This window comes from Daphnia magna, linkage group LG7, assembly GCF_020631705.1.
Source record: "Daphnia magna isolate NIES linkage group LG7, ASM2063170v1.1, whole genome shotgun sequence".
NCBI classification, from domain to species: Eukaryota; Metazoa; Arthropoda; class Branchiopoda; order Diplostraca; family Daphniidae; genus Daphnia; species Daphnia magna.
Genome location: NC_059188.1, coordinates 8,777,128 through 8,791,903, shown reverse-complemented (window position 1 = coordinate 8,791,903; position 14,776 = coordinate 8,777,128). Strand labels below are relative to the sequence as shown.

The window sequence follows — 14,776 nt, the reverse complement described above, 5'->3', positions numbered from 1 at the left end:
AGGCGAGGCTGATTACGATCACCTTCTACACGTGACAATACCCGTCGAGATGAAGAGAACCATTGGTTCAGATGGAATCCTCCCTTTTTTAGCAATGCTGTAGAATCTTTGACCGCTCGACTAGCCTCCTCTTCGGTGTAAAAAAAATCCAGAAGGTTCCCGTGCGAAAAATATAGCTAGCCGTCCCCTCCACTTACTAGCGACAAGCGTGTAATTCTTAAGCATAATGAAAAACAGCTAGCTACAAGGAGAATCCTAACAATTTGAGTTTATCCCATAAAGAAACAAGGTAACAACTAGGTTGCGGGTAGCTCGAAGAAAAAACTCTTACCGATTTTTACTCGTCGAATGGTTGTTTATCGACACTGATGCATTAGCTTTCAGAAAACCACTATGTTGTGCGCATTGAACTACCTTGCACATTTTAGCTACAGAAAATAGTTGTTCGTGACTTGTATATGAACAACATATGTATAACTACCATGTTAATTACATAAAATTTTCTTGCTCTTTTCTTGTTCGTATTTTTTCCATAACCAATATTTAATTAATAACCATTCATAGAATTATTACTAGACGTGGTTTGAAGAAATAATATAACATAAAATCCATTCCCAAAATGAAGATATTTTAATTCAGATTTTTACTTTTTATTGTATTTAATGCTCGCAAGTATACATAAGATTAAACATTCAGTATTACCAAACAGGTTTAAGATCCAAATTAATCACTTTCAAAGTGATTTACCAATGCGGTAATTAGATAAGTATCTGTTAACACATTATTCATCGCCAAAACACATGCTTTCATTAATTTAATTAAATTCAGTACAAAATCATTTTTTAAAAAAGATCACAATTTTTATTCATCACTAATCACGATTTTATATTTTGTCTGCTATACAAGCTTGTCATATTGTTTTCCCCAGCAATAAGTCTTATTATTACAAACAATACGTAAATTTTCACATCAAAATTTCACCGAAATTTATTTAATGTTTTTAATATAGTTTATTCTGAATTCACTTTTATCTAAATTAAAATTATGAATTTTTCCCATTTGTTATATTAAATGCAACCTTGTGGCAGCAGAAAATAGCGCCAAAAAACTCTGATCACATATTAAAGTCTGCTAAGTTTTGGCCTATGCGAGGTATGTATATGGTTCATCTTCGGTATTTTTTTTTAATAATTTGATGTTTATCAGCATTTTACTCATTATTGTCAAAAATTGTTGCTTTTGATCAAGAAAGGTAATTCAAGGCGTCATTATATTGGCAATTATTAGTCAAGAACACTGTGTAATGTTTTATTTCTTAGAAATGGAGAAATCGTCAAAGCATGCTTCACTTCCATTGGTTTTGTTCGAATTCTCAGATAATTTTAATAACTCTGTTTTTGGTGAAGTAATTCAACTGAGGGGCCGGATGATGAATTTAGATCTGGTCGACCACTCATGTTATCTGGTAAGTTCAAAGTCTTGTTCGTCCTTGTTTCCCTGGTATTTTTTTGGACTATTATTACTGTGTCATTAATTCTAATTTCAACTAACTGTCATTTATCATCTTCCACAGCTTTTGGTCTGATTGTCCACTTGATTTATTTATTATTCCAGTTTCGGCGTTTTAATAACCTGCCTCTTTTTTATAACCGTTAGCTTTTATTGTTCGTCGTTGATATTATGTATACTGCCTCCGGCGTCTCTACTTACGGCTAATTTTCTTTGTGACTTATTTAATTAAGTCAAATATGAAAGGGTTTTTGTATGCGCAATAACAAACTCATGTGCAATAAACAGAAATAAAAATGAATCTTTATTTTCGATTAGTGATTTTTTATCATTATTAATTAACTGTTCTATGTAGGTTAAAATTAAGTATTTTAAATGCTGTTGTTTAGCTAGCTTAAAAGTAGGTTTTTTCATAAAACCAAGAAACTAGCTTTATTATTAAATACTCGATTTCACCAAGTAAAAATCTTGCTCGTGGGGGTGCAAAGCTAGCACGCAAAAAACATGCTATTGCCACTTGACACCAACCTTTTTTACCAACTAGCTACTAGCTAGTTTTTAACTACATTTTTCGCACGGGTTATCTACATAGAAGTTCTTGTAGACTCGTTCAGCAGCTTCAGGAAATTCTTCACGATGTATGTCAGCAATATGTCGGAGCACTTGAGATCAGATGAAAGGGGATGAGACCGATCCAAAGATTTGTCGCTGCATCTCATATACGGTGGGTTTTTTTCGAGAACCAGGTGGACGCCATAGAAATCGTAGGGCGGAATGGTCATCTTTCTTCACGCTAACTTGAAGAAACATTTGTTGAATATCCCCAGATAGCGACACAGACTTTTCTCTGAAGAGTAGAAGGGTAGCACCTATGTCATTTATGAGATTGGGACCCTTTAACAATACTTCGTTGAGTGGAAGTCCTTGAAAGTTTGCCGAAGCGTAGAAGACCACCCTAACTTTTTCGGGTTTTCGAGGATTTACGACTCCATGATGGGGAAGGTACCAATTTCTCCCAAAGGTGCCCTTCAATTCACTTTCTTTGAGAGGCCGCGCGAATCCCTTTGCCACATCGTCATCGATTACGGCTTTGTATCTCTCAGCAACATTAGAATTGTGAACGAATTTGTTTTCGATAGAGAAAAGTCGACGCAATACACTATTGTAATTGTCGGGTAATGCGATAGCATCTGAAACCCATGGTAGACCTACTTCATACCTGGTTCCGTCGAATTGAATAGTTGCATCGAGTTTCTTCCTCGCTAGTTTATCCTCGGTTGATTCTAGCGGTTGAGCCGGAATTACAATTGGAAAGCTTTCCGTTTCCCACAATTTCTCGACTTGACGTAAAAGTAGTGCTTCCGTCGGTGATTCTTGTACAAGGTAGCAGAGTTTTTGCACCGTCATCAGTGGTTTGTTTGAACGACAAACCGTTGAATCATGCTGCTGCGTCCCTAATGTTAGATCGCCAACGCAAGTCCAACCAAATGGCGTCAATAAACCAAAGGGAGCGTCGGTTCCAACAGCAGGTAGTCTTTCATCGAGACGTTAGTGCAGCCATTGGTTTCCCGCTCCAATAAGGATGGTTGGTTCTCCAACATCAACCAATTTTACGTCTTTGAGATGAGGGTAACGACTTCTAATCTCCATTAACTCCTTCGGTGGGCATGGTAACTTTAGGTACTGAGTCGGCACAGTAGAAACCTGCTTTAAATCCGATTCGAAAGATCTATCACGATCCTTCACAGTCAGACTTACCGTAGTTGATTGAAACTGTGGGTCTTGGCCGTGAAACGAACCAAAGGATACATTCCTTGCATTCCTTTTGCATTTGAGCTGTTTAGCTACATCTTCTCGAATTAAGTTAACAGTCGCTCCTGGATCTAGAAAAGCGAAAGTTTCTATTTCCACCCCGTTAGCTTGAAGTAACACAGGAACGATAGCTAGGAAAGTGTTGATAGCCGTATCCCTGTTTTTAATGGTCATTGTGCGACCATCAGACGATTTTGCTGATGGCTGACCTGCATTTTTAGTTGTTGAAGCATTCGTGGGATAAAATCGAGGCGCTCCGTGCAATAGACGGTGGTGCCGTTGACCACAGTTCTCAATGTTCCAGACGATTACGGTGGGACACTCAGTTCCCCGATGTGTTCCTACCAGACACCTAAAACATAATCGTTTCTCTTTTACCCACTCCATTCTCGCTGTGACATCTAGATCTTTGAATGTGGAACAGGTTTTTATCGAATGGGCGTTATCACAATAAATGCACTTCTTAATAACGCCTTTCTTTAGCGATGACAAATTACTCCCAGAAGAAGGACTTTGCTGCGGTTTCTTGACTGGTGGAGATGTGGAGGTGTGAAAAACAACAGGAACTTTACCAAAGAGAGGAGTTGGTTTGGTGGAAGGCTTCGCACTTCCCGCTTTCTTTTCCTTCTGTGGAGCTGGTGATCTATGAGTAGACGGCCTGGTCATCAATTCACCCATCACCATCTCGTCTATCCACTTTGCTAGATCCTTGAGAATAGCTCGTGTTGGAGTCATCCGATACACTTTTACGCCCCAGCTACTTCTGATTCGCGGAGGTAAACGGGAGACGACGTGTTCCAGAGTCATTCCCGATTCCAAGTCTTGCTCATTTCCGCCGGTCCTCAGGGCATGCATGGCTCCATGAAGAGTTCGATTGAGCTTGGCTAGTGCCTCTGAATCATCATCTCGGATCGATGGAAGATTCATAAGAGCCATCAAATGGCTCGAGCAACCACTTGTGGTTGACCATATAGCTTTTTCAGTTCTACTAAGGCATCATAATAAGTGGACGGATTGTCCAAGTATTCGGCTATGTAGGAACGAACTTCTGTTGTGAGCAACTGCTTTAAGAAAGCATGGCGTTGAGCGTCCGATGGTACCACATTATGGATCATGTCCCTAAACGAATAGATTAAAGTTGGCCATTCCTTTGGATCACCATTGAATGGCGTGATCTTTATCTGTGGTAACGCATTCATTAGCCAATTTGGGCTGAACCCCGCTGAAGCTCCCCTTGGTGGAGGTGTACGCCTGTTAATCCAATCATCGCTGCTGAACGATGGCATTAAAGGAGGTGGTGGACCACCTTTCCCCGATTGCTGTAATGGTCTAGGATTGTACTCAGACGTGGGCGGGCTCCCAATCGTTGATACAGGTCGAGAGGTATCGAATCTATATCGATCGTTCGTTCTGTCCATTGATTGCCTTAACGTCGGATCAGGCGTTTGCGGCCGTGAACTGTATCGATATTCATCCATGGTGAAGAAAGATTCTTCATCAGCTTGGCTCCGTGTAGCACGACTGGCATTAGAAGCTGGCGAGTTATGTCGATCATCAAGGTAATGATCTACCTGTTGTGATACTCCTCGGACTCGAATCTCGATACCTATAATATAATTATAAAAATCTGTCATCGGCTTCTTGGCTTCCCATAAGCTTTGATTGTACAAGAAATGGGCATCTCGCACTTGATCCAAACGAATATGGATCTGTGTCTTAAGATGGTTTAATATGGAACGGCGACCACGGTTCTAATCAGCTGCTCTATCTCACGACACTGTTGCTCAAGGATAACGACTAATGTGTCTCGTTCGACACGTGTCACTGCAATTGCTTGAATACTTTCTTCTGGTGTACGGGACGTTTGACTTCTGGAATCTGATGATCCACTTTGACGGCCAACTCCAGTATCATTTCTGTTACGATGAACCGGAATACCAATATCTGGCATACTAGTTGTACTGCCGTCAAGTGTCCGTGGTTGAAACATTTCGCTAGGTAAATAAGCTTAATGTAAACTTAAAGTTTTTTCTACTTGACGATTTCGCTCTATTCGTTATAATAAGACAAGTTGAAGCGATGGAATTCAATTTCACTTTTATATTGTTAAACCGACACGGGAATTAACATACAATATTCAAATGAATTATTTCCTTCGAGGCTGTTGGTCCGAATTCCGGAAAAGCTGACTTGAGGTTACCGTGCGTACGATCTGGGTCCTTGTGTTTTGGATTCTCCAACTCTTAGCAGGTTGTTCTGGTTCAACATGCGAAGGTTCAACCTCAGTTTCGCCAACTTCGCTCCTTACTTCACAATCGGCAAGATTAGGGACGAAATCGCCCGGCTCAGATTCTGGAACTCCTGGAGGAGTAGGTGGTTCCGGAAGTTGCTCGACTGGTCGCGGACTGTATGGCCGATAGAAACGAGGTTTCTTTGGCGACGGCGGAGAAACAAAATTCGCTAGCCGTGGTCCTGTCTTCCGGCGTGACTGAGTAGATTTAACTAAAGCAGCTCTCAAAGCCTCCGGTGGTTGTGGTGTTGTGTCAGTATCTCTTCCACGTGCGGAACGAAAATAATCCAGCCGTATGCGACGTGGAGTAGGATCAGCAGCTTGTGGCTGTGAGATCGGCTCCAGCGGCGGACGTAATTGACTGGGCTCGCTGTCTGAAGCTGACGGTAAGTTTAGAATAAATTCCGCTAGTTTCTGTGCAGTTTGAATCCGAGGAAGCAGCTCCGGTGTGGACAACTCTAAACAAATAAAGTTGCCAGGATAACTGTATATAAATAAACCTTAAAGTTTAGTTACGCGGAGCAGGAAGAATAACAGCTTGCATGTCTTCTGTTGGTCTCCGTTGAGCGTTGAGTCTTGCAGTTGTCTCGCTTGCAGTCTCTCGATATGCAGGTTCCAAATCCTTGGTATGCTGGAAACGGTATTGTTCCTGCCGAAAACCTTTAGGGATCAGATTTCTCCTCAGCTTAGCCGCCGGAGTGTTCTTCTTTCGCGGAATGATGAAGCTGTATTACTGATTGTAAACAAATAGAGAGTCAATAAGTAACAATCGACGGCCCTGTAAAGGTATCGACGATACGAGACGGACGAAAAGGTAATTAATAATCGACGGCCCTGTAAAGGTATCGACGATTGAAAATGAGAGAGACGGACGAAAAATAATTTGACAATCGACGGCCCTGTACAGGTATCGACGATTGAAAATTGGAGAAACGGGCGAAAAACGGAACGAACAATCGACGGCCCTGTAAAGGTATCGACGATTGTAAATGTGACGGACGAGCAAAAACGGAATTAACAATCGACGGCCCTGTTAAGGTATCGACGATTGAAAATATTATGGACGGGCGAAAACGAAATGAACAATCGACGGCCCTGTAAAGTTATCGACGATTGTAAATGTGCATAGGCGAAAAACGAAAAGATCAATCGACGGCCCTGTAAAGGTATCGACGATTGAAATATGCACAGACGAAAACGAAATGAAAAATCGACCGCCCTGTAAAGATATCGACGATTGTAAAGGTGTTAAGACGAAAAACGAAAAGATCAATCGACGGCCCTGTAAAGGTATCGACGATTGAAATATGCACAGACGAAAACGAAAGGATCAATCGACGGCCCTGAAAAGTTATCGACGATTGAAATGTGCACAGATGAAAACGAAATAAACAATCGACGGCCCTGTAAAGGTATCGACGATTGCAAATGTGTGTTGGACACCGAAAATTACCAATCGACGGCTCTGAAAAGGTATCGACGATGGTAAATAGGACGAGATAAGCAAATACTGACAAGAATTGACCAACTTCCATAGGTCGGACAAAATTACACTCACAAGTCCATACTCCATCTTCAACGGTGTAGAACTTGTTTATTTTAGCTCCTCCCCAAGCAGCGCTGAAAGCGCCACTTATTTAGGAGTGCCCAATAGCTGAACCCTCACCCCTCTTCAGAAATTTTTTAGCTCTCCCTTTGTTCAGACATCATGTCTTCTCCTCCGTCTCCTAGTGATTCCGTTTTGCGTGATAGGGCTTTGCGCTCTGCTTCTCTTCTTCGTGAGCGGCGACGTCGTGAAGCACGTGAGCCTTCTTTTGATTCCCGTATTGAAGAAGGTTAATTATTGAGCATCCTCAGCCGTCATGATGATGGTGCTGTTGCTGGGCCTTCGTCGGACTTGGAGCATCGTTTTCGCCATCGTCACTCGTCCGTTGATTCGCATTCCCGTGTAAGTAGATCACGCTCTCGTTCACGTTCGCCTTTACGTCGTCCGCCTGTTGAACCGTCGGCTGAAACTTTTGTGGTTTCTGAGTCGAAGACTCGTCTTATACGGAAATGGATGGTGCAAGGTATTCCGAAATCTGAATGCAAGTCTTTGCGTCATGCGTACGCTCCGTCTTTTGATGGGGATTTTGATTTGTTATGTCCGAAATTGGATGAAACGATGGTCCGTTATTGAAAACAAGCTGTTGGAAAAGATTGGCGCTCTAATTTGAATGATTTTCAAGAAAAATCTTGGCAGTCGGTTCAGTACCAAGTCCTAGATTCTTTTCGACCATTGTTACAAACCTGGAACCAATTGCCGGTGGGCAGCCCGTTGTTGAAGAATATGGAAGATTCCCTTAAATTATTGGGCGCTGCTTTTGCGGGCATTTCCAAATTGCGCCGAGCGAATGCGATGAGACACGTGGCACCAGATTTACTACCCTTGCTAAAAGATGATCGAATGTTTTCATCACGTGAATTTGAACGCCTTTTTGGAGAAAAATTTTTGACAGCGATGGTGAAAGATGCTGATGATTTTGAGAAAGTGAAGAAATTTGCTGGGCGCAGTGGCGGCCCTTTTACTACCCGATCTGAAAATCGTGGCTCTAGTGGTCGAGGCGGCCATGGATATCGGGTTCCTGATTCACGTCATCCCCCAACTTCAAGCGGTACACGACGCGGCGGCCAAGGTTTTACCCCCTCGTCCTCGAAATCTCAACAACAATCATCCAGGTATGTACCACTCTCTTCTAATTTTACCCTCTCTTTTCCGGTTGGATGCCGTTTGACTCGTTTTGGTGTTGCTTAGAGCCAATTTTCTACTGATCCATGGATCTTGTCGACTGTTCTTAAGGGGTGTTTCATCGATTTCATCGACTTGCCGTTTCAACAGTCTGCTCCGGCAGGATGTGTTATGTCTCAGGACATGGTGGCGGTTTGTGACCAGGAAATAGATCAGTTGCTCAACAAAGGTGCAATTTCCTTGGTTTCTCCTGATAGTGGAGATGGTTTCATATCCAATTTGTTTGTTATCCCAAAAAAGTCTGGCGGTTGGCGGCCCATTATTAATTTGAAACGTCTAAATGCGTTCATACGTTATCAGCATTTCAAAATGGAAGGTCTTGATTGTGTTCGGTATCTCCTTCAGAGGGGAGACTGGATGGTTAAACTTGATTTGCAGGATGCGTATTTCTTGGTTAGCCTATTCCCGGACCATCGGAAGTATGTTCGTTTTTGATGGAAGAATTCTATTTATGAATATAGTTGTTTGCCATTCGGTCTTTGTTCCGCCCCCGAGTTTTTACCAAACTGTTGCGACCGGTGGTCGCCTATTTGCGTGAACGTGGTATTCGCCTCGTTATCTACCTCGATGACATTTTAATTCTTAATTCTTCATATGCCGCGTTGTTACATGATTTAAAGACAGTTGTTAACCTTCTATCTTTTCTAGGTTTTGTTATTAATTACGAAAAATTGGTTACCACTCCTCAACAAATCATGGATTATTTGGGGGTGGTGGTTGATTCTCTTCTTCTTTCTTTTTCTTTGCCTTCGGCAAAAGTAGACTCTATCATTGCCCTTTGCAAGGCCGTTTTGGTGTCAAGCAAGGTCAAGTTGCGCGACTTGGCAAAGCTTATGGGAAATTTTTCGTGGTCTATTTCATCAGTGCCTTTTGCCCAAGGCCATTTTCGCAAGCTGCAACAGTTTTATCTTTCTCATTCCCACGGGGATTTGGACATCTCAGTTTCCCTTTCTCACGGTGCCAAGTCTGATCTTGAGTGGTGGGTGAATCATTTGCAACAGTCTAATGGGAAATCTTTCTTTCCTGATCAACCCGATTTAGTGATATACTCTGACGCATCACTTCAGGGTTGGGGAGCTGTATGTGACCAGACACAAACAAGAGGCCCTTGGACAATTGAGGATCAGTCGCGGCACATTAATGAATTAAAATTGTTAGGGGCCTTTTTCGCTTTGCAAGTATTTACGGCGGCTTCTCAGGACATTTCAGTTCATATATATTTGGATAACACGACAGCCGTGGCTTATGTCAATAAGTGCGGTGGTACACATTCCCGATCGCTTACTGAAATTGCGGACCGCATTGTGCAGTGGTGCGAGGCTCGTCATATTTCAATTTTGGCATCTCATTTACCTGGGCATTCGAATTTTGTTGCAGACGCCCAATCACGGACGACGCTGGACTCGTCGGATTGGATGCTTCATGCGGAGTCATTTGCTCAATTGAGGAATATTTGGCCAATAAATTTCGACCTCTTCGCTTCTGCATGGAACGCCCAGCATCAACATTTCGCTTCGTGGCTTCCTCAACCAAACGCGTCGGCTCTGAACGCGTTCAGTTTGAATTGGAGAGATCTTCAGGGATACGCCTTCCCGCCCTTTTCCCTAATTCCACGATGTTTAGCCAAGGTCCGGCGGGACAAAGCGGATTTAGTCCTCGTCTGCCCGCTCTGGACATCACAGGCTTGGTTTCCTCTCCTTCTTCAAATGTCCATAGACGTTCCGCGCATATTCCGTCCGACTCCGTATCTTGTTCACTCGCCCAAGTTGGAACCGCACCCACTCCTCCAGTCCAGCAGGTTTCTACTGTCCGGCTGGAGGTTATCCAGAGCCGATTTGAAAATCAGGGCCTTTCGTCAGATGTTATCGGCCTTCTCATGGCCAGCAACCGCTCGTCCACATCTGCTACCTACCAGTCAGCCTGGACGTCTTGGCTTGATTGGTGTGATAAACGGGATTCGGACCCCTTGTCGCCATCTTTGAATTTTACCCTTCAATATTTTTCTCATTTATTTAATAAAGGTTTCGCCACATCTACTATTAATGTCCACCGCTCTACTTTGTCCATGACACTGAAACCTATTGACGGTAAGAAAGTGGGTGATCACCCGCTTGTGGTACAATTACTAAAAGGCTGTTACAATCTTAAGCCTCCTAACCCTCGATACGATTCTATGGGGGATCCGGATATGGTTCTTCGTCACTTTTCTTCTCTTGGTCCTAATTCGGATCTTCCTTTGGCTGTTCTTTCTAAAAAATTGGTGATGATTTTGTCTTTGTCTATTCTGTCTCGGGTTTCTGAGATTTGTTCCATCTCTCTAAAGTCGTTAAAATTTTCCGCTACGGCGATGTCATTTTCTTTTCGTAGACTTCGGAAATCACAGCGGTCCGGCCCGCTCCAGTCTTTTGTGGTCAACCGGTTTCCTGGTCTTTGTTGCCCCGTGGCAGGCATGGAATCATATATTGCGGCTACTGTTGATTTGCGTCAACCCGATGGTGATTCTCTTTTTCTGTCGATTCGGCGCCCGCACCGTCCTGTTACTTCATCCACGGTGGGCCGTTGGATTAAATCATGTTTGCGAGATGCTGGAATTGATATTGAGTCTTTTTCAGCCCATTCTACTCGTGGAGCTGCTTCTTCCAAGGCTATTTTAATGGGTGTGCCCATTGATTCCGTTTTTCGCGCGGCAAACTGGGCTGCGGAATCCACTTTTCGTCGATTTTACAACCGCGAATTATCTGAGGTTTCTGTTTCGGAGGCTGTTTTGACTCCTCAAACAAATTCTCATACGACGCTTTAAAGTCACCGTTGAAGATGGAGTATGGACTTGTGAGTGTAATTAAAAATTACACGAAGTCGCGTAGCGACTGATGTGTAATTGCGATTACACAAATAATAACATATGACATCTTCAACGGTAAAAACTTCCCACCCGACCCACCCGACCCACCCGTTTTTTCCGTTGTTCGGCATTATCTCATGGTAATTTGTTTTCTTTTATTATAGCTATCGTGGTAAACATGGCTTCAAACGAGGATTTAGTTCGAGCCGCTGATTTCCTGCTACTTTTTTTTTCGTCATTCGGCTCCCGTTTCTCTGATTTGACCAAGACATTATTTATCTTCACTATCTAATTGTCCCTTGAAGTTTATTTCTTTGGGTCTTTTTGATTTCATATGTGGATGTTCTGTTCTTCATTTTTTGCCATGTTTTTCTTTCCCCTTCTTCGAATTTGTTTGTTTCGTTTGTCGAGCATTTTAAAAGTTCTGAAGAGGGGTGAGGGTTCAGCTATTGGGCACTCCTAAATAAGTGGCGCTTTCAGCGCTGCATGGGGAGGAGCTAAAATAAACAAGTTCTACACCGTTGAAGATGTCATATGTTATTATTTGTGTAATCGCAATTACACATCAGTCGCTACGCGACTTCGTGTAATTTTTAACTATGCCAGCTAACAATGCTTACGTCCTGATTGAAGTGTTCAAATGATGAGCCGGGATACCCAGGGATGAATGGCCACGCGAATGGATAGGTGATGGCGAAGATAAACACGAACGATGAATTTCCCGGTCGATGCACCAAAATGTTAACCACCGAAATAAGCGTGACGAAAATGTGGTTAACTCAGTGGCCAAAAGGGCCACGCTGCGATGTATTTAACACGAACACGAGGTTACAACGGCGAAAACGGGAACAACAGGTTGCGACTGCAGCCAAGACTAAAATGAATGAGAATGACCTCGGTGCCGCATCTCCCTCCGTCTTCGACTACGGCGGAAATGCCGAAAAAGGGGTAAAACAAAAGAAGGGCGCTAACGCGAACAATTAGCTTTAGGTGTAAATGGGGTGGCGGAAGTGTAAGGGAGGGTAACCTATAGCAAAACCCAAGGGTATTAGTTTAGCCAAGGTCAGACAAGTTCAGACTTGTCTGCCCCTCGGCAATGACACGAACACACACACACACACACACGTACATACAGACATACAAAACCAACAATTAAATTTACATTTATTACTAACGACTTCTGTCGTTAACAAATACTGAGAAAAGATTCGGGAGAGGACTGACAGACTGGTCTCCCACTGACTGCCGACTGCCTTCTAGTGGAGTTTTTTCGTTTTTTATACGGCGGAACAAAGAGACGAATTGAAAGTCAAATGAGGTCAGGCGTGTCAAAAAATATAAGGTCAGGTGGAAGACAGCTGGCTTTACCGTTAGAGTAATAAAAGTTAAAAGTGGGTCATCCGGGGAAACAAACTTGTGGTAAAAAATAGGGCTACGACTAAGAGATACGGGCAATAAAAGCAACATGTTAAATTTTACCGTTTGAATTTGATTTAGTCGGCGGATCGTTACAATATGTACTTGGACTATACTGCAAGAAACTAGTTCCTGTGTGCAAGAATCCCGAATGTCTGGGAAGATACGACGGCCCAACCTGCTGTAGGAGGAAACGCTGCCACACCTGCAGTTACTGGTTTACGTTCGATGTTTTTAAAAGAGTTTCAACCGGACAACTACGGTCTTTTTCAAGAGACAAAACTAAGGAGTAGAACACAAGGATTGGATGAGCCAACTGTCAGGTACTATTATGAAATCCTCAACCATTGCAGACTGGTCGACCCGAATATGTCGGAAGCACACATATTGGAGCAAATTTTTCGAGGCCCTCGACCAGCTCTTCTTAGAAAAATTTATGCGTTGAAACCTAGAACATGTGAAGAGTTTTTTACACTGGCAAAAGGTTATACGGGAGCTTCGCTCATGTCAGAAGCAAGAAGAAGGAAGGATGCGGCAATGGAACCGCAGAAACCTCATGAGCAGTCACTAAACCTTTTCATTGTCAATCCAGACCACCAAGTAGAATTTATGAAGTCAATGCTTGAGTTAATGCAAGACACCTGTGAGAAATTAATGGCGAAGGAGAAAAACGAGCAAGAGAAAACAAAAGGGCCCTTCAAGCCAAAAGGACGTACTACTGACGGTAAACCATACTGTTTCCATTGCAAAAAAGTCGCCCGGTACTGTTTAAAAATCCAGAATCTCCAAATTATAAAGCTCCGACACGGGATGCAGCACCAGCTACGACGTCAACGGTGACTGCAGCAGTAAATCCGACAACCCAAGCTCCTAACGTACAGGAGGAAAAACACCTGTTAAACTTCGATGGAACCAACTTGATTAAAGAACCTGTGTTTTGTGGCGAGTAGAATGCAACGGCAGTGATTGATACTGGTGCAGCAGTGACAGTGATCTCTCCTGAATTATTGATGAACGTCTTTGTCGGGAATCGAACACTGATTTACGGCGTCGCATCCAGAGGCTCTACACATATGCCATCGGTATCGACATAATTGTGCACAGGCAGCTCTCTAATTTATTTTGGGTATGGAATATTACACAGCCTAAAACCAACATTTCCAACTGTCGTTTTAAAAAAACACATGACCCTGGGGGTTGCAAAAATGTCCCGACTTGTTACTTGCCTCAAAGCGTAATACCTTGAGGCATAAAAAAAATTTCTAGACTTACTTAACCCTGCCCTATGTGTCCATCACCCCGTCTACCCTCCCTCTTAAAGAAAAACAAACAAAACCCTTTACCCCGACAACAGGTGGCTTTAAAAAATTAAATCGGTGTTCGGATTTTTGTGCAGGATACTGTACATATACAGAACATTGAATGAGCAAAAATAACTTTTAAGTTTTCGGTAACAACAACGAACATTCCCGTGACCTTATAGATTCAGTTTCCACATAAAATGAAATCTTCTTAATCGCATGTGCCTCGATGTTTCCGCAAAAAAACAAAAATGATACAAATCATTGCGTAATTTTTCTTGTAACTTATTGTATCGTTTACTGTCTGGTTCCTATCGCATTTTCTTGTCCGGCTTCTCTTTCGGGATTCGTTCGAATTTCAACATTAGCCAACCTTCTCTTTCGTGATAAAAATAGTGGCTATTAACGAGACTCCAGTTTCAAGCTACGTAAATTGCTTTTTTTTTCTTTCTGTCTCTAGTGTTTTGTTCCTCTGTGTTCTCGTGCATAGCTAACAGTGATTGTCGAACTGAGTTTCCAAGCAACAATCGAGCAGCCCCTCTAGAATTTAGTTTGCGATCAATGATCAATCCCAGAAAGGCGGTTCGTTTAATTTGTGTATGTAGTATATAGGCCAGTCGCCATGTCGTAGTAACTCTTGAATTGATTACCTTCTCCGGCAGCAAATTATTTCAATACCTCCTTTTTTGGTTTTGTTTTTGCGAAAGTAGCGGGAAGTGACTTTACGGAGAGGGCAAGTGATAATAACTGTTGAAAATACCCTACATCAGTAGTAGTAGTTTAGTGCAGTGATGATTTGTCGGTGCCTGTTCAGACGC

At 42.6% G+C, this 14,776-nt stretch overlaps 1 pseudogene; it reads left to right on the top strand.

Moving 5' to 3' along the window:
• The first annotated feature begins 7,319 nt into the window (after positions 1-7,319).
• LOC123466404 lies at positions 7,320-11,199 on the top strand (annotated as a pseudogene).
• Positions 11,200-14,776: the final 3,577 nt, after the last annotated feature.